The sequence below is a fragment of the Sorex araneus genome, chromosome 1 (assembly GCF_027595985.1).
Source record: "Sorex araneus isolate mSorAra2 chromosome 1, mSorAra2.pri, whole genome shotgun sequence".
Taxonomy (NCBI): domain Eukaryota; kingdom Metazoa; phylum Chordata; class Mammalia; order Eulipotyphla; family Soricidae; genus Sorex; species Sorex araneus.
The window spans coordinates 440,164,667-440,186,026 of NC_073302.1; positions in this window are offsets into that span (position 1 = coordinate 440,164,667).

The following is a 21,360-nucleotide window of genomic DNA, read 5'->3' on the forward strand; positions in this document are numbered from 1 at the left end:
TGAGATGCTAGCTGAGACTTTTCCAGAGATAATTACAGACAAAAATCTCCAGTTTCAAGAATCTAAATGAATTCTAAGTAAAGAGATATGCCATGATAAGAGTGTAAAAAGCAAATAACAGGATATCTTTTAAATAGTCAAAGAGAAAGAATATATTTCTCCCTAAAGAGGTTAGACTGAGCAATAGCGAAAGTCAAGAGAGTTGATTAAAAATGACATTTTACCCAGAATTATATTCTTCCTTCAGTATTGAATGATATTCAGAAAAAGACATCCTCGGAGGGGAGAAAGCAAAACTTTAAAAGCTTTTCCCTAATATATCATCAACACATTATAAAAAGGTAGATGGCAAGTGATCCCATGGTTGTAACTCACATTATATTCACACTAGGGGAACACAATTCTGATACCCATCTGATACCAAAATAATACTCCAGAGACCAAAAGACAATGTTAAAATCATGAACTGACAAATTGACCACCTGGTAGATTTTAACAAGGGTTTTACTACTAGCCAGAGAACCATACAGAGAAATAGTGAAAATATGTAACAGTTAAATAATACATTCATAAGGTCAGGAGAAAGCATACAAACCTGAAGCCCAGATTAAGATTTGAAAAAAAAAATCTCAATTAAATGCTGAGAATTTGCATCAAATAATATCTATTAGGTCTGCTAGGAGCTATCAACCTGTTCTAAAGACAACACTCTGACAAAAACGCATTAAAGATGAAAAAAGCAAGGATCCTCGCTTTGAGATGTTGGTAGCTGATGCAGTGCCCCACGTGGCCTGCACTCCATGCTGAGTGTCACCTGAGCTCCCGGAGATGCGTTTTTTCATCACCACGTATTTGTTGTGGGAAATCGTCCTTTAACAAAAACACCAAGGTTGGAATAGTCCCCAGTTTAGGTCTTTTAGAATATTATAATCAGGTCCAGCAAAAATGCAACCAGGAAAAAATAGAATGGATAATCTGGCAAGTAAAAATGTACCCAGGAGGGGCTGGAGTGATAGCACAGCGGGGAGGGCGTTTGCCTTGCACGCGGCAGACCCAGGTTCGAATCCCAGCATCCCATATGGTCTCCTGAGTGAGCACCGCCAGGAGTAATTCCTGAGTGCGTGAGCCAGGAGTAATCCCCGTGCATTGCCGGGTGTGACCCAAAAACCAAAACAAACAAACAAACAAACAAACAAAAAAATGTACCCAGGAAAGGATAGAATTAAAACAACTCAGGATCTCTTAGACTCTTAGACATAGAGGGTAACATAGGTGAAAATAGAGTAAGTAAAGTCATGACTTGATGCTTTAAGGACTCCTGCTGACGGCTATGTGAAATATCCAGATCTTAATGTACCCATTGAATTTTAATGTGCTTTTAACTGCCCTTAATGTCTCTGTCAACTTAATCAAGGACTCACTGGCTGGGAACCAGGGTGGAGAGCGACAGCGTTTTAAACAAATGTTCAGCCTGTAAGCTATGTTTGCCTCATAGTCTGCAATAGACCTCCCCGCTGGACCAAGGTCAAAGGTACCAATTCAATTGGCTTTAGTGTGATAAATTGCTGCAATTTATAAAAGTAAAAACATTTCAAATGACTTTTATCAGAAATCATGCCAGAATCCTTAAAATATTTGAAAATAGATAATGGGCCTATTACATATGCCATAATAATCCTATTGAGACATGCTGTAATAGTCCTATTTAGATATGCTAACTACATAGATATGCTGTTTCTATTTTTTTTTTTTTTTGCTTTTTGGGTCACACCTGGCAATGCACAGGGGTTACTCCTGGCTCTGCACTCAGGAATTACCCCTGGCCGTGCTCAGGGGACCATATGGGATGCTGGGATTTGAACCTGGGTCGGCTGCGTGCAAGGCAAACACCCTACCCGCTGTGCTATCTCTCCAGCCCCATATATGCTGTTTCTAAAACTCTACACTGAGGGGAAGTTTTAGATGTAAAGGACTAAAGGATTAAGGAAAATAATCATATAAATACAAAACTTAGTGCATAGGAAAAAATACAGGTTAACCTCTTCCCTAAAGTAAAAGAAGTAAAATCATAGATATAAAAAGAAATAAATATTGACAAAAGAAATAACTAAGTGTACAAACATTGCTTTGGAAATGCATCTTATTAGAAACTTGAAAATATAAATCTGATGAAGGAAAAATGAACAAAATAAACATTAAAAATGTAGGAGATAAATAAAAACGAAACAGATTTTAGACTATTAGGAAGTACTATAAAAAGCACTGGATGCAATTAGGGGAAAAAAAAGATAATTTATGAAAAATTTAACTTCATACTCAATAGTTGACATAAATGCACAACACTAAGCTCAGGCATTTTTCTGGGAGAAATTCTTCAAAAGGCAAAAATAGAGCATGCAATTTTAATACAGAAGTAGAAAATAGAGCCCTTTTGGAATTAAATTAAGTAAGAGGAAAGGAGAAAGAATAAAGTAATTATGAAAAGAAAGTACAATTTGACTATAGACCATTATAGATTTCATAGATCATGAAATAATAGATCATTTCAGTTTCATATAAAATATCCAGACATAGACAAAGACATACATTTCCTATTATAGTTTGAAGCTCTTATAAACAATCTTTGATGCCACCAGGTCCTGGGGCAGAACACAGAGAGAGGCAAGATAGAGAAGTGGGTGCTGAGCAGGGCACGTCGTCCTGTGCCCGTCATGGTGTTGTCTGTAGGTTAAACAACAAGAACAAAAAACAAATCTAGCAAAACGGTGCCTCATCCTCTCCACCAATCAGCTTTTCTCCGCCTGCAAGCACTCTCTACTCGGAGTTGCAGGACTTGCTCTAGCTGCCTGTCCTTTGCCCACGGGCTCCTTGGATGGAATCACTGAGATTCCAGGACGCCCAAACACAGGATGGAGCGAACAGCACCTGATAGAGGTGAGTTTGTGCACCCGACTCTGACACACTCAAACCAGTCAGCCAAACGGTCCTCTCCACACAATGGAAAGGGGGCCCCACGTATGAGGGTGGGCACGGTGTCAAGAAGACCCAGAGCTAACAGAATGTCTTCTGTAACCCTACACACACACACACACACACACACACACACACACACACACACGCCTCTTCCCAACATTCTATGGTGAAAAGTGGAGGTTTTCAGCTGCAGTTGACCTATAGCAAAAAGTGATCGGCCAGGGCTGGAGCAATAGCACAGCGGGTAGGGTGTTTGCCTTGCACGCGGCCAACCCGGGTTCGATTCCCAGCATCCCATATGGTCCCCCGAGCACCGCCAGATTAATTCCTGAGTGCATGAGCCAGGAGTAATCCCTGTGCATTGCCAGGTGTGACCCAAAAACCAAAAAAAAAAAAAAAGTGATTGGCCATTAATGTATATGGGACAGTTAATTCAACACTTTGGTAGAAAGGAGAATTGAAATTCCAAAAGCACAACTTCTTAGGTGTCCAGAACAATTAAATTTATTATTGTGACCATACATCACTCTCGTAAAATGTCAACTATCGTTCACTTTTTTCTATAAATAAGCAATAGACAACCTCTATTATTTATTTATTTTTTTAATTTATTTTTTAATAAGTGAGTCATCGTGAGGGTACAGTTACAAATGTACCCATCTTCGTCCTTGTGTTTCCCTCAAACAATGTTCAAGAATGCATCCCTCCACCAGTGCCCATTCTCCACCACCAAGGAACCCAGTATCCCTCCCACCCTCCACTCCCATCCCCCCCACCCCACCCTGCCTCTGTGGCAGGACATTCCATTTTGTTCTCTCTCCTTTTGGGTGTTGTGAACTTCTATTTTTTAATATGTGTTGACTGAGAGTGACCTAAGGCTTTGCCCTAGGCTGGGGGGACAATTTAGCGAAGAGATAAGTGAACTTAGAGAAGTTGTTGGTCTAACCTATAGGAGGAGGACACAGGAATACCCAACTTACACACTTGCTCAGGGCATCATCTAGTTTTGCGTATCTTATTATTATATCAGAGCATTTAAATGGTTTTGAGCACAAAATAGTCCATCTTCAATGCTCACCCTTTTCCAAGAAATGGAAAAAGTTGAGTATTGTGTGGCTGGGATTCTGGAGGGCTTGTGGCTAATAGCTCACCCACAGACAACCCCACCATGCAGATCAGACAATCAGTATCTTGATTTGCTCTTGATGCATTTTACTGAGCATGCCCAGAACACAGGAGAAATTGGTGAGGAAAGATCCGAACAAAGATGCAAAAGTTTCCTGGTGAGACCTCTGTGCTCAGGCAGCTCTGAAACCAGAAGGGAAGCCCCCATGCGTGGATATTGTTAAAAAGGGGATTTTTGGTTTTTTGAATCACCGTGAGATACGGTTACAAAGTTTTCATGTTTGACTTTAAGTCATACAATGATCAAACACCCATCCCTCCACCAGTGCACTGTCTACCACCAATATCCCCGATAGACACCCTTGTCCCTCCCCCTGCCTCTATGGCAAACAGCTTCCCCCATACTCTTTCTCTACTTTGAGGCATTATGTTTGCAATACAGATACTGAGAGGCTATCACATTTGGTCTTTTATCTACTTTCAGCACATGTCTCCCATCCTGAACGATCCCTCCAACCATCATTGACTTAGTGATCCTCCTCTATTCCAGATATCTTCAGCCCCAGCTCATGAGGCAGGCTTCCAACCATGGGGCAATATTCCTAGCCCCCTGTGTCTACTGTCCTTGGGTGTCAGTCTCATATTTTGTTATTTTATATTTCACAAATGGTTGCAGTTGGAAGGGGATTTTTAACTTTTGTTAGACACCCAGGTGCCTAGCAATACAAACCACGTGTTCTGTGGTGATGTGGTGCCATATAAGAACTGCTTTGTGGGGACAAGAGACGTCCCTCACCCTATGTTCCTGCTCACAAGGACCCTCCCATTTCTGTTCTGAGCCTGCCATGGGCACCAGGCTCTTCTGCTGGGTCGCCCTGTGTCTCCTGTTCCCAGGTGAGTCCTCAGAAAACTAGGCAGTTTCATTGTATGAGTGTGTGTGAGTACGTGTTTGAGAGTGTGTGTGAGCATGTGAGTATGTGCATGTATGTGAATGTGTGTTTTGAGAGTGCGGGTGTGCTTGAAAGTGTCTGAGAGTATGTCTGTGAGTGTGTGTATGTGAATGTGAATGTGTGTGTGATTGTGAGAATGTGAGAGTGTGTTTGAGAGAGTATATGTGTATGTGAGTGTGTGTTTTGAGTGTGCATGTTTGAGTGTGCGGGAATGCATGAATGTATGCGTGTTTGAGAGAGTAAGTGTGTGTATGTTTCAGTATGAGTGTGTGCATGTATGTGAATGTGAGTGTGTGTGAGTGTGTGTGTGTTGTAAAGGTGTGTTTGAGAGTGCATGTATTTGAATATATATGATCAGTTTTGCATTCCTCCTCTTACCCCAAATCCTCTCTCTCCAGATCATGAAAGTGCTGGGGTCACTCAATCTCCCCGAAACAGGGTCACAGGGCGTGGACAGGAAGTGGTTCTCCGGTGTGACCCAATTTCTGGTCATTTTGGACTTTACTGGTACCAACAGGCCCCGGGGCAGGGCCCACGGTTTTTGGTGATCTTCCAAGGAGATAAAGCAACGGACACATCAGGGATGCCTCCGGATCGGTTCTCTGCGGAGAGGCCCGAGGGAAGCTATTCCACCCTGAAGATCCAGAGCACGGAGCCCGGGGACTCGGCCGTGTACCTCTGTGCCAGCACCGTATCCACAGAGCGACACTGTCACCTCCTTCCTGCTCACAAACCTCACACTTCTCTCTCCTGGGAGCTCTTGCAGACATGTGTGGCTCTTCGCTCTCCATTCTCTGCTGGAAAATGAAGTATTTGGAAATGAGCTCTCCTCTCTGGACACACCACAGGTGACCTTCTGAGCTGTGGCCGCTGCTGCTGGTTCGGGCTCCAGGAGACCAGAGCTGCCCCCAGCCCTCAGCCAGGACAGCGTGTCCTGCAGTCTGAAGGATTAAGGAGAAGGATTAACCCAGATTACTGTGTCCCAGATTACAGTGTCTCTTCCCAGGCTGACTTTATATACCACCTCTCAGTATAATTCTCTGGCCTCTGTCTTTCTCCTTCATTTTCACTGCCTGGTTGACACTTCCCTTATTTTTTAATTTATTTTTTAAATTTATTTTTAATGGTAATTTTTTATTTTATTGAATAACCAGGAGATAGAGCCTTACAAAGCTGTTTATAATTGGGTTTCAGTCATACGATGTTTCAACACCCATCCCTCCACCAGTGTAATTTCCCAGAACCAGTGTTCCCAATTTCCCTCCCACCCACTCCTCCAGCCACCCCCTGCCCCGATTCCCATTTGTTTGGGTTTTGATTTCATCTTCGCTTGATCCTGAGAGACTGAAATATTTCCCCACATTTTCTCCAGTTTCATCTCATTTATTAAATAAATTGAGTTTCAAAGGACTGGGCATGCCATTTGGTGCCCTTGTCTTTGATTGAAAATATTTTCCTGAGGTCTTTAACTTTGGATTGAATATTTTCCTTAATAGCAATTTCCCTATTCATTTTTTAAATTGAGTTTCTGTTTTATAGACCATATTATCATACATTGTTACAAATAATTACTCTACAAATCACATTTCCTACCTGTGAATGAAGATGACATTTGCATCAATAAAAACTAAAGCCACAATCAGAGTGAATGTACTATAATGTGGGTGTGGAGAAGGATTAACCCAGTAACATAAGACTGGGCTTGGGGTATCCCAGATTCAGGCATTATAGAGGTGCCCTGAGAATTACAGAGATTTTAAGTGGAGTGACAGTGTCTCGTATCAAAGTATGTACTGGTTCCGATCCCCAGCTTCCTTTCCCCATAGAATAGTCGCCTTAGGAGGGAGATTTCCTGGTCTGACTTTTCACCATGACATCATTAAGCACACCTGCGTGGTGCCCTGTGTCTCCTGGGTGAGAAGGTACTGGCTCTGCTGGATATTCCCAGATCTTGGAATCCAATCCAGGGGTTTCTTTTTCCAACCATATCTCCAAACTTTTCCACCTTCCTCCATCCACCCCTGGCGGATTCCGTTTCCTTGGAATACTCTTTTTCACTGGTAACTTCTTATCTCCCGGATCCCCTCCCCTGCCTCCTGCGCTATGTTAGCAGCTGCTCTTGAGTTAACATTTGTTTCCTGAAGATGGTCCTGGTCTCTCCTTAGTTTTTTTTGCCCTTGTTTGCTCCATTAGATGCTACTTCTCCCTTGATATACTGTTGCCTTTATACTCTGCCCTGTGTATCCCCTTAGACTCCAATTTTACAATGTATTGATGTGTCTTTGAGTTCTTCCTGTAGGTTACCGGATCCTTTCCTTAGTTCTTTTCTGATGTATTTATTGGGGTGGGGGGTTTGGACCCCATCCAGCATGCAGTGGTGCTCATGGCTTACAGGGGTCACTGCTGGAGATGCCCAGGCAACTATATGCAGTGTTGGAGATCGAAACAGGGTCAGCCATATGCAAAGCAAGCGCCTTAGCTGCTGTACTATCTCTCTGGCGCATGTTTTGGAGGCAATACGGGTGGTCATTGCAGGAGGTCAACAATTTTGCATAATTTTAGCAACGTAACTTCCAAGCACTTTAACTATTTTTTCTTTATTCCTGTTTTTAGATTATTTTTTTCTTCATTTCTTTTTGTTCTATCCCTCTCCCTTTCATTGTGGGATGGGACGGGGTCCTGAGGGAATCTCAAAGTGCCTGAGATTCAGTTGGCTATTCTCAACCAACGGGCAATGATTCTACACAAGGGCACAAAATCCAGTCCTGCACTGGGCACCTCGTGCTCTCCTGGGCAGCCCAGGGCTACACCCAGTGGTGTTTGGGGGAACATGTGCCCGGATTATCCAGTAAGATCAGGGCACATGCCATAAGCACTCTGTTAGCTCTCCAGGTGACCTCTCCTTTTCAGAAGATAGTTCTAAAATCAGCCCATCGCTGACAAATAGATGATTATAGCTGAGTAGAAGCACTGTAGCACTGTCGTCCTGTTGTTCAGCGATTTGCTCGAGTGGGCATCAGTAACGTCTCCATTGTGAGACTTATTGTTACTGTTTTTGGCGTATCAAATACGCCACAGGTAGCTTGCCAGGCTCTGCCATGCGGGTGGGATACTCTCAGTAGCTTGCCGGGCTCTCCGAGAGGGACAGAAAATTGAACCCGGGTTGGGTCGCTGCATGCAAGGCAAACACCCTATCCGCTGTGCTATGGCTCCAGTCCAGCTGAGTAGAATAAGAAGAAAATATTAAGTAGGGAAATTCAAGTAAATAGAGGCAGGGTGTTAGGATTAGAACTTTGGGATGGGGGGGTGAATATAAACTCTGCAGATTACTACCTCAGGAATTTCTTCCTCTGTCTGGGTAGACACTCCAGTATCCCTTGAGGCAATAGCAAAGAAAACAAGATGAAGTTTCCAGGACCGGCCACAAGATGGCACCATGACGCCACGGTAATCCAGGGAGCTGGGTGGGGGAGTTTGGGAAGAAAAGGGTTAAGAAAAACTTAGGCATGGATCCAACAGCTGGCAGATGTTGACGTTTGCAGTTATTGCTAGACTAGTTAGGCTCGGAGAGGTGGGAGGTCCCTGTAAACTCATGAAATCCACAGTTGAAGGTTTTGGATAATTCAACCTCAATGCCAGGGGCAGGTGCAGATGGAGCAACTGTCTCAGGAAAACGTGGGGAAGGGAGAGGGTGGTTGGTGTGCCCCTACACGCAGTGCCTGGGGGCCACGTCCGGTCCGCCCCACAGGCTGTCCTAAGCGAAGGTTCAGACTGGAGCAACTGATTCTGTCTGAGTCCAGTCGGGATGGGCCCTGGACCACTTCCCCAGGGCAGCGGCCTTGGCGCTCCCGCCCCCAGTCCTGTCCACTAGAACGCTTAGTTGGAACGACCCTCACTTGTCCTGCCTTGCGCCGCCCTCTTTGGTGAGACCCTGTGTCACCTGCAAGCAGGGGGAGCTCTGGACTCCACCGGGAACCACTCTCTTGTGTTCTCCAGGTCCTGCCTCCAGCTCTTCCCCTTTGCTTTGCAGAATCTCGTGACCCCTAAAGCCTGACCTTCGCGTCTGTCTCTGCAGCAGATATTCCCATGGACGTGGCCATCATCAGACACCGAGAAAACAGATCACACAAACCCAAAACAAGAAACTCCCGGGTGTTTGCAGAATGTAACCCATTTCGTCATGTTCTGGTGCCCAGCAGGGGGCTAAGACTGGTCAGTTATCCGGGCAGTGTCGACAGTGTGGCCATCAGAGGTGTCTTGGACGGGAGGGGCTCCTGCAAAAAGAATGGGCATTTGCTCGATCCTGCCATCAGCTAGAGTGGCCAGCACTGCCATGCCTGCCGTTATTCCCAGATTCCCCCGAAATGGAAGCTCAGTCCTTGTGGAGGGCATTGTGAGGCCTATCTTAGTGGGTGTACACATATGTGGGCATGTGTGTATAGCCGGGTATATGTGCATGCACATGTTATGTGTGAGTGCAAAAACATGCACAGAAGTGCGTGGGAACATGCATTAGTTTGTGTGAAGCACATACTAACATGGGCAGTGTATCTATATCTGAGTACTTAAACACAAATGTGCACCCGAACATGTATTGAAGTGCACACATGTGTGTGCCTGCATCGGCATGTTTGTATGTTTATGCACATGTGCGTGAGTGCACTGTGCATAAGTACACAAGCACATGTAAGTGCATGCACATGTTTGCAAGTGCACATATGCAGACACATGTTTGTGTGTGCACACATGTGCGTATATATGCGTGTCTGTGCATGTGTAGATGTGTGCATGTGTATATAAGTAAATACAAATAGAACCCAATGCTATTCTCTCTTTCTGTGATATCCTAGCGATTGAGTAAAGCAGAGGATCAGTAGCACCAAACATACCACATGCATTCACCTTTCTAGTGGAGAAGAACAAAGTGTTAAATACCTGAGCAGCTTCAAAGTCCCTGAGAGACAAGGGATATCCAGGCCTTCAACTATTAAGTGGCCTAGTGATTCAAAATGATACACAGTAAATATTAGTTATCCATTCTTTTCTGGGTGAAAAGTAGGATTTTTGCTGGAGCAATAGCACAGAGGGTGGGGTTCTGCCTTGCATGTGGCCAACCCAGGTTTAATTCCTCCATCCCTCTCAGAGAGCCTGGCAAGCTACCGAGGGTATCTCGCCCACATGGCAGAACCTGACAAGCTACCTGTGGTGTATTTGATATGCCAAAAACAGTAACTACAAGTCTCACAGTGGAGACATTACTGGTGCCCACTTGAGCAAATCAATGAACAACGGGCGACAGTGCTACAGTGCTACCAAGCAAGAAACTTTTGAAAGAAAGGAATTCTCAATAACAAGTTACAAAGCACACCAAAAAGAAAAGCACTTAGAGGAAATGTTTGTAAAATCATCAGACAGCAGGCTTAGCCCTGAGGACGGTAAGCCAGTGGAATTATCAAAAAGACACAGCCAGCGAAGTCTCTTCTGGGAGCTGAGAGAAGTTTGTGGCATGCTGAGATATCGGAGAAAATATTAAGAACCGCATTCTTACCGTTCCCTCAGCTTGAATATGCAGGAACTCTTCAGGTTTTCTCTAATTAAAATTTATAAAGCATGTTAGGCAACAATTTTATCCCCCACCCCCCCCCAACATATTCTCTCCTTAGCATTTGATAAGTAGAAGCTTGCACCCGGCGGACGAGACTTCTTGACTTGGTCCATTGATCATAAATCCTGGGGGGAGGGAGTCGGTGTCCTCAGATGGACTTAATAGGAACGAGAGAGCCCGCGTGCCTGGACCTCTTGGCTATGCCATGGTCCTGAGAACTCATGGGCCTGACGAGGGTGGGGAAGCTGGTCCACCCAGGACCTCCTGGCACAGAGGGTGGTAGGCTGCCTGCTTGGCAAAAAAAAAAAAAAATCACTATTTCTATTTGCCTAACAGTCTAAAATATAAAGAATCAAATTATGAAATTAATAAACAACAAGTTTACCAAATAGCAAAGTTTGCTTTTCAGGATTCATGGAATGATTTACAAGAGCTTTTGAGAACTTCTTTCTTTTTAATTCTTTTTAGTGTTTTGTTTTGTTTTTTAAGTTTTGAACCCCACCCAGATGTACTCAAGGCATATTCCTGGCTCTGTGCTCCTGGATCACTCCTGACAGGGTTCTGGGGGACCAAATGTGGTGCTGAGAATCAAACCAGGGTCTTTGATTTACAAGGCAAGTACCGTAACCTGTGTACTATCTCCAGCCTAAAGATTTTGTTTAAGTTTTTATTTGGCAACAGTTTTTTTTTTCCTCCAGCCATTCATGCTTAGCTGCTTTTCAGCAGAATTGTCAATCCAGCTATTTTTAATGCCAAGTTTGGATGTATATTTCAGTCATTGGGAGCCTGTCACATTCTCAATATTTATGTGAGTGTTGTTCTCTACACGTATTTGTGTGTGATTCATTTCTAAATCTGGATATATCTGGAATGAAAACATGAAATTTGTTTGGCTCTATCTTGTACTCATGCATCCCTTTATGCTTCAACAATTCATTATCAGGGAATTTAAAGGAATAATGCCCAGATTACTACAGATATAACTTGGCAAATGATGTGTCAATACAACCATGACCAAAATAACGATATAAACATTTTCATCAACCAAGACTTCTCAGACTCCTTCCCAATTGATTTCTATCCCAGAACCAACCACTTTTCTGACTTTCACCACCATAGTTTTATCTAGTATTGATTTTCACATAAATGGAGCCATACCATAAATGCTGTGTTGATTGACTTTTTTCCCCAGAGTTATAGTTAGTTTTTCTGAAGGGAATCCACAATGTGAGTAGTTTATTCTTATTATGTCAGTAGCTAACTCTTTTTTTATTTCTGGATATTTTATTGTATGCCATAATTTATCCATTCTTTTCTGGATGAATAAGTAGGGTTTTCTATTTTTCAATTTAGGCAATGCTATAAAGCTGCTCTAAACACCCTCATGCAAGTTTTATGGATAAATACATTATTTTCCTTTGACTGTAGGCATAAATGGAAGTATGTAATCATAAAGTAAAAGCATTTTGGCTTTGTTAGAGAGAGTGCAAAGTTTTTTTCTTAAACCATTTGGTGTTTGTATGAATTCACAATACCTAGAGACATATGGTCTTGCCACCAAATAAATGGCTATTCCCATTCCATTGGGTATGTAATGGCATGTCATTTGCATTTCACTTGTAATTAACCTATTTGCCTTTCTGTTATGTTGTTATTGGTAGTGGTGGCTTTTGTTTTTATTTTTGCATGTCTGTCTTCCTATCATTTTTGTAAGTGCTTTTTAAAATCCATTGATTAAAAAGTCAGTTTCCTCATTTTTATGCTATTGCTTTACTGCAGATCTAGAGGAGTTTGTAGACTATTAAGTATAATGAAACTGTCCTTTCCCCAGAGGGTCTGACTTCTCATTTTCATGCTTTTTTCCCATCACCTGAAGGTTTAAAGTCGAATTTATAACTTTTCCTTTTAACATTTTAATACTGTTTGCATACTGCCTGAGGCATGTCTATCTCTCCTCAAGTTATGAGTCTTCCCTTTCTATTTCTTGCTCTGCTGTCCCACTTTGATAACATCTATCCTACTTCTTTGTCATCAGATGAAATTGTTCCACCTCCAAAATTACAGATTAATCATCCCACTCCCTACCCACAGCTTCTTATTTTACCACACCTGTTCTTTGACATGACTGGGATTGGCAAGCGGCACTTCTGATTCCTTGGGACCCTTCCATATGACCCCGTGGCAGAGCAACTTACAGCGATGTTGCATTCTTTTCTAAAATATTGCCTTTATGCTAGCTTGCAGATAGTCTTCATCGTTCTTTTACCATAATCTTCTTAGGTTGCCCTGACATTGCAAAACCCCGACACAGCATGACGGTTGGGCCTCTCTTTTGTTTTTTTTGAAAGTAGCTGAGCACTGTCAAATAAATTACACAGAAGCATGAAGTGATATACTGGAAAATCAATAGTCACTGATCTCACCCGCTTTTATAGCACCACCTCAACTCCAACATATCATGCCTTGAGATTCCACTTTGGGTCTCTTAGGTTCCACACATGAAAGTCCAAAGGTTTAAAACTTATCCCACTCCCCTTAACATCTCTAAAATCAAAGAAGAGCTCGTCAGCCGGGGACAGTGCCTGGGGAAGAGTACATCTGGAGGGAGATCAAGGGATAGTCACCGACAAGGACCTGTGTGGTATACCAGATGTCCACTACGATCATTGGAAAGCCTGCCATCTGAAGACTTGGCCAAGAAGGGCTGGGGAGGGCACCGTTCCTTGTCTCTGGCTCCTTTTCATATTCGTATTCTATGTTCCCAAGTTCCTCTGTTTCCTATTGTACCCTGCTTCTGCTGACTCACCCTACAGCACTAATTGCAGAATGTTAGAACTGTGACGACTGTTAATTGCTCAGTGTTAGAACTTTTGTGAATGCTAATTGCAGCAGGCAAACACCCTTGTTACTGTTAATTGCAGAACATTAGAACTTCCCTTACTTTTCCAAAAGGCAAATACAGCACCCAGTCCCTGGTGCGGCCTTGCTGTGTCAGGGCCTGGCAGAGTTGAGGATGGACAACGCAGGAGCTCTCACAAAGGTGTGGCCAGTCTCGGGGAACCGGTGAAGGAGAGAGAATCAAGCTGGGCCCGGGACACGCAGGTGGCTATTGTTCCCACTGGGCTGAAAGAAGAGGGGCAGGCGTGGTTCCCCAGGAAGCTCAATGCTGCATGTTAAGGAGCCGCCAGGTGTCCATGCTGGGTTCTCTGTAGCACAGAAAGGGAGATTCTAGAACATGCAGCAAGCAGGAAGAAAGTCAAGGGAACAGACACTGCAGACCAGGACACAGGTGACCTTGCCTGTTTCCTTTCCAGCCTTTTCTCCCGTAAGCAAACTCAATCACAGGGCAGGCCAGGGAGGGATGTAGGCAGGTAGACAGGGTAAGGCCCTCGGCAATGAAACTTAGGTCAACAAAACTTCTGGGAAGGAAAAGTCTAAGGCTGATTCACCCTGTCACTGTCACTGTCATCCCTTTGCTCATTGATTTGCTCGAGCGGCACCAGTAACGTCTCCATTGTGAGACTTGTTACTGTTTTAGGCATATCGAATATGCCACGAATAGCTTGCCAGGCTCTGCCGTACGTGCAAGATACTCTCAATAACTTGCCGGGCTCCCCGAAAGGGGTGGAGGAATCGAACCCGGGTCGGTGGCAGGAAAGGCCCTACCCACTGTGCTATGACTCCAGCCCACCTGTGGATATTATGGATAATGGAAACTAAGACCTGATAAGACCTTTAGCAGACCTTGAGAAGATTGGACCCTTCTTCCTGAAGGTCCTCAAAAACCCTCAGGCCTCTCCCTTAATCTGATTTACTTTAGTGATTCAGCCCAAAGACGATCTAGCAGGACCAAAGGTCAAGAAAAGGAGTTTCAAAGGCAGCACCCAATTCTACCCACTTAGCAACACCCTAGCAATGGACTCTCATTGGGGTAGAAGCCCCACGTGGCAGCAGGTTGGAGAAACCCTATAAAGACCACCTTGAACAAAGGAAGAGGAAGGGCACGCATATGCTGCCCAAGCCCATATTCTACTTGTGTCCACATGACCGAGCACATGTGGTGCCCGAGCACATATGTCGCCCGCATCTCCCCTCTTCAGATGTGTACTTTCATGCTTTCATGTCTAATGCTGGGGTGTGTGTAGAGGATCTCTCCGTCCTTGGGGAAGCCCGCGTTCTCTCTTGAGCACGTTACTCTCCACTCTCTCTCCCACTTTCTCTCTCTTTCCCTTCAAAACTTCCAAATAAAAACTGTCATTTCACTGCCCGTCTACTCCTGAAATTCCTTTTTGTAACGCAAGACAAGAACCCAGTAACCCCCTGAGTTCCTAGTGGCAGAGGCAGATCAGGAGAAAGTGACCGTCTTTCTCCTCCCCACTTCACAGGACCCACCCGTGGGGCCCACCGCCCTCAGGAGGAGCACACTTCCTATAACCACAGAGGCCCACACCCGCCTCTCCAGGCAGGCTGGACCCGGAGATAGAGCAGAAACGCCCCAGGACACCACACCTGGGCTGGGCTGCTCGGAAGCGAGTCGCAGGTTGACCGGCTCTGTGCTGTCCGTCACCGGGCCAGGCAGAATCGGTGGGGGCAGGTCTCTGCTTGCTCAGGATTTCTGGGTTCCTCAATATTTTCATCCTTGAAAATATTGAATAATAAAGACACCCAGACTCAGAGTTGGGAAGTACTGAAGTTTATTGGAAAGGAGAAGAGAAAAGAAAAAGAGGGCCCCAAGTGGGGAGGAACTTAGTATAGGACTTAGTTAGAAGTAAGGGGTTGTTGGGGCTGGAGCAATAGCACAGCAGGTAGGGTGTTTGCCTTGCATGCAGCCAGCCTGGGTTCGATTTCCAGCATCCCATATGGTCCTCGAGCACCTCTAGGAGTAATTTTTGAGTGCTGAGCCAGGAGTAACCCCTGTGCATCACCAGGTGTGACCCCCACAAAAAAGCAAAAAAAAAAAAAAAAAGCAAAGGGTTGTGTAGATCTTTTATATGGCTCTTTGCATCGATCAACAAGCATCACAGGAGTGTGGGGAATCTGCTGCTTTGTCTTTCTGGTCACCTGCACCGGATATTGTTTATTTTCTTAGTCTTGTGACTCCTAGTTCTGGGACAGAATAGTATGGTCCTGGGCAACGCCAAGAGTGTTAAAGATAAGGCCTGGGGGGGGTGAGGTGTGGTGGGTCGCTGAGGGGAAAATATGGGCTCCCCACTTGTTGGCAAGAGAAACTCAGGCTTCGTCTTTCCTCAGGCTGATTCCCCCCCTCCCCCACCCCCACCCCTACCCTCCTCCCAAACACATAGGAAGGGCTGGAGGGCTGTCCAGGGAGAGAATCTGAAGACTGAGCTTACTAAGTTTGCTCAGTACAGGGTAGGTTGGATCTGAAGGGCACAGACAGCAGGAACAGCTGTGCCTGGTCAGTACTGCCCGCCCCCAGCAGATGTCCTGGTGGGCAGATTCCAGCATTGTCCTGTGCAAGGGGGACGAGAGCCTGGTCGAGCCCTGCGGGAGGCCACCCAGGAGGAGGCAGGCATCTGGGTGCTGGAGGGATGGGGCAAGGGCACAAACAGTGCAGCAGATGAGGTTCTGTCTCAGACAGATACCTCACCGTCACAGCTGGGCTCGGGCATGCAGACTCTTGGAGATGTTTGGTTCTCTGAGCTATTATCTGCACCAACCATCATTCCGGGCCCCAGGGCCAGAGTTTAGAGAATGAATGAATCTGGAAGACCGTGGAGGTGCCCTTTGGGCCATCCCAGGACTCTGGTGCTTTCATCCATTTGTCCCTGGGATCAGGTGAGTCCTGGGAAGACGTGGGAAACCCTGAACCCCCAAGAGGGTCACCGGATCACAGGACTTTCTTCACAGCTATCTCTCTCCCCGGCATCATCCGCCATCGTCCCTTCTAGCTTCTCTGCGTAGGAGCCTCACGGGTGTGAGAGTCCCCTGCCAAGGCCACCTCATCACTGCGGAATGACCAGATTCAGAAGGTCCAACACTGGTACTCACAGGTGACACGGAAGGAAACATAACTTCGGTGCTAAGCTGGAGACAGGTTCTCTGGGTACATAAATTCCTTGGGTAATTTAGACGCCATGAGACTTAAAAACCTGAACTGTACTGGCAACATCCACTTCCCTGCATCTTTGCGCAAAATCAGAATCATGGCTGGGAGCCACTGGGCCTCTGTAGGCCGGCTATGTCCTGACAAAATTATCCCACCCTGGCGGGCTCTGGCCTGGCCCTCCTTCCACTGTCACAGGGGAAAGGCAGTGTAGAAAAATGAATTCTTAGAGAAAGGCCATTATAATCCCTGAAAAGTTTGCAAGAGCCTTTCTGGGTAGAAACAATCAAGTATCCAATCACCTAAGAAGCCTTGACGCTAGACCAGAGCCCTCATTTCTCCCGAGCGATTCTCATCATGCTCTCAGGGCAAATGTCACTTCATTTTCTTAAGTGGTAAAGACTAAAAATAGACTACTGATTGCAGACTCTGATTTGCAAAGGACAGCTCTGAACATGCCCCCTATGGGCATCTTTCCTTGCCCGCTTGCTGGAGCCATATTTAAGAAAGCTGTGACCTGTGGGTGGACGCTGGACTATCATCACCAGCCACCTCTAAGGACCCAGCTACTTGAGTTAGGAGCAAACACAAGCATTTGGACAAAAGCATTTGGTGGAAAGGGAAGAAATGGAACTGAACTTCTACTGAGTTTTTGAGGTGCAGACACTAGAGGGCGCACTTTTACCTTTCTTCCCAACAAAATTATTTCCAGCTGATTATGGACAAGGAGGGGTCAGACCCCTGACTTCCATAGGGCTGTCAGTGCTCCAGAAACAGGAGCGCATTCACTCAGAGTCTACACATGCTGCGTCTACACCAGAGGGGCCCTCTTCACATGCCCCTCTCCTAGCCACCCACACATCCCAAAGCTGGGCCCTTCGGCTCTCAGTTTATTTAACAAAAAGAAGAGCATCAACAGTGCTCCCATGCCTTTCTGTGCATGGCTCAATGAACGCAACCTGCAAATCCTTCAATGTAGTCAAAGGTCTGAAGTGAAACCTCCCAATCTTTCAGTTACGTGTGATAGCGAAAATGAAAAACAATGTATAAGAAAATGACAAACGTTAATAATCCTTTCTCTTCTCTTAGCATATACCTATGTAAAACCCCCATCAGTGGGATTCACTAAAGCCAGCATTTTGTTGTGCGTCTTGCTACCTCTCTTGTCTGTCCACATGCAGACACTCCTACTTACCCAAATGCTCTGACAAACACAGGGCCACCTGTACTTATGAACCACCACATACATGCTCTCTTCTCTGAACGCACCTGGACTTTGTTTTTCCAGAAAGGTAGCATAGACCTGAACTGTCCCTATATGAGCTGCCTCCTGTAGCATAATGGGGCTGGACATTAGTGCTCTGTTACCCTGTCATCTCTGTATGTGTACCTTTCCTGATGCAGTGTGAGATACTGCAACATCTTCTCAAAACCAAAGTGGGGTTGGAGCGATAGCTCAGCAGGGAGGGTGTTTGCCTGGGACGCGGCAGACCCAGGTTCGATTCCCAGCATCCCATATGGTTCCCCAAGCACCGCCAGGAGTAATTCCTGAGTGCATGAGCCAGGAGTAACCTCTGTGCATTGCTGGGTGTAGCCCAAAAAGAAAAGAAAAAGTCAAAGTATTTCTTTGTGCTATCCCACTTTCCTCATCCCAACACGTAGTGGATGAGTCCAATTCTGAATCAAGAATAGTCCAGGAGATCTGTGAGCCCCCATCACCCTCCCTGTGCTCAGGACCCTACCGCAAGGCAAGAGCGGACAGTTGGTTAGTTACCAGATGGCACAGTATCTTATGCATGATGGGCTGCAGGTCCTGTTGTCGAGGTGAGGAGGGTTGGGCTCCGAGGGTTTGAGGTCTTGTGCGTGGCTTCAGAGCTAATCCATGGCGGGGAAAGACCACGAAAGACGATCTGTTTGCATCACTATGGGAGGACAGGGGAGCCACCAACCAGTGTGACAAAGGGGAGGGAGGGGTGAAAGCCACTTGGCGTGTTGGTCTCCAGATCTGACACCAAAGAGCAGATTTTTGTGCTGCCTTTACCATCACTTGGATGAGTGCAGTGACTGCAATCCCCATGCTGTAAGAGCATGGGGACCATCTAGGACAGCCAGCAAGCCCCTCTCTCCTGGATGCACTGGGCACGCACTCTGGGACCACAGAGCTCAGCAAAGACCTTGCAAGACCTCCCGTTCTCAGGATTTTCTTATTTCCAGGTCCAACGCTCTCTAGAGCAGCAGGGGTTGTGACTATTGCTCCTTGTGTGAAGGGAACAGGAGATGAGACTTTGGAGGTCACACTGGGAATGAAAATGAGAGATTCATTACTCACCATGTAACCCGTCAGGAACCCCAAGATTCAGCTCACATCCCCACCCGCACTCCATTTTTACATTTCCCTTTTGTCAGATGGTTACGGGCAAGGCAGTTCTGACTCCTTCTGAAGACACAGTTTCAGAACGCTAATTTATTTTCGAAGTGACTTAGAAATACAGGCGACACCATGATAAGGAGTGGAGGGCAAAAAAGCAAGATGGAGATTAATGAGTTCGTGCAGGGAATGTTTTTCTGCCTTCAGAATTAATAGCAGATCCCAATTTAGATCAGTACCTGCCAGAGGCAACATTTCATCCCTGACACTTCTGAACTGCGAATTCAAACTGCCTTTAGGACAAAGACCTGGCAACCCACACAGCCCTTGCACCCCCCACCCCCCACTGCTCACCCCTGCCCAGACCATGATGCTCCCAGCATTGGGTTAGACACAGGAGATTTGGATCAAAGACAACATGATCAGTTCACACCTCAGATTTGAAATGTGTTGCAACAACCAGGTGGCCTGTGGCCTGATGATGTAAGAAAAAAGACTTTCCAGAGAGGGACCAGGGCCGCAGACAGGGAAATTCATAGGCAGGGTATGGAAGCGCCTTTGAGCGGTCGCTTCTCATTATCCCTCTGCCTCATAGTTATCTACCGTTAACATTTCTGCTGAAGAGCGAGGATAAGTTTCTCCCTTTTTCCCCGAATGATGCAAGAGAGTAGCATATGTCAGAGTTGCCAGGATCTTAGATTTAATTGGCGAATTGGCACTATCAAGTATTTCTGAGACTGTGATGTCACCATGGGAACTGCTTTGTGGGGACAAGGGTAACCCCTCCCCCCTCTGCTCTTGCTCGCGAGGATGTGGTCCTGCGGCCCCTCCCATTCCTGCTCCAACCCTGCCATGGGCGCCAGGCTCCTCTGCTGGGTCACCCTGTGTCTCCTGGGGATAGGTGAGTCCTCAGAAAACCAGGCAGTTCCATTGTGTGGGTGTTTGTGTGTGTGTGAGAGAGTGTGTGTGCGCGTGTGCGTGTGCGTGTATGTGTGAGTGTGTAGGATAATCAGTTTTGCGTTCCTCCTCTCACCCTAAATCCTCTCTCTCCAGATCATGCAAGTGCTGGGGTCACTCAGTCTCCCCGAAATAGGGTCACAACGCGTGGACAGGAAGTGGTTCTCCGGTGTGACCCAATTTCTGGTCATATTGGACTTTATTGGTACCAACAGGCCCCGGGGCAGGGCCCACGGTTTTTGGTGTACTTCCAAAACAAGGACGCAACGGACACATCAGGGATGCCTCAGCATCGGTTCTCTGCAGAGAGGCCCGAGGGAAGCTATTCCACCCTGAAGATCCAGAGCGCAGAGCCCGGGGACTCAGCCGTGTACCTCTGTGCCAGCACCGTATCCACAGTGTGACGCTGTCACCTCCTTCCTGCTCACAAACCCACTTGCTCTTTCCTTTCCACATAGTTTATAGAACCCTAAGCAGAGGAATGCCCAGTTTTCTGCTGATGAAGGGGAATAGGTGAGTTGCGTATGGGGACTTCAGCTCAAGTTTTCTCATCGTTAAAGGTCAGGAGATGACTGAAATATTATAATAGGTAATGTTTTAATGTAGTATAAGGGAGGAAGGAAGGAAGAAATGAGGGAGGGAGGAAGAAAAGAAGAAAGGAAGGAAGGGAGGAAGGAAAGGAGGGAGGGAGTGAAAGGGGGAGGGAGGAAGGGTGGGAGAGGAGAAGGGAGGAGGAGAGAGAGAGAAGAGAGAGAAGAAGGAGAAGAGAGAGAGGAGGAGAGAGGGGGAAGGGAGGGAAGGAGGGGAGAAGAAAGATTTAGTTGGAATCAAATTCTAGAGTTCAGTCTTAAGGATGGTGAAATAGGCTCTAATTAAACTTTAACATTTCAGCACATTTATAATCAGCTCTGTGTATCGAATGCCACAAACTCAGACCCACACTACCCAGGCAGGGGTCAGCCAAGACAGAACATTGTTAAGGCACGTGCACCCACCCACCAGCCTTACACATAAGTCCCCCAAACTCTTAGTAAGAATTTCCACTGACATTCATTACCCGAAAGCAACTGTCTAACAGTAATGCGCATTAAAATGAATCCATGTATTGCTTCTTTATTTCTTTTGGAAGTCTTGAAATTTCGTGTTTAATTTCCTTCTCTATTTTTTAACAGAAAGTCAAAGTAAGCTTGGTGTCATAAAAATATAACTTCAGAAGATGGTCAAGTGATGTCATTCAAAGATCTTCATGACATTTATATCAACCGCTTGGGATTTTTTTTTTTTAGGTTTCCATGTAGTTTTTCCATCTCATGCTCTC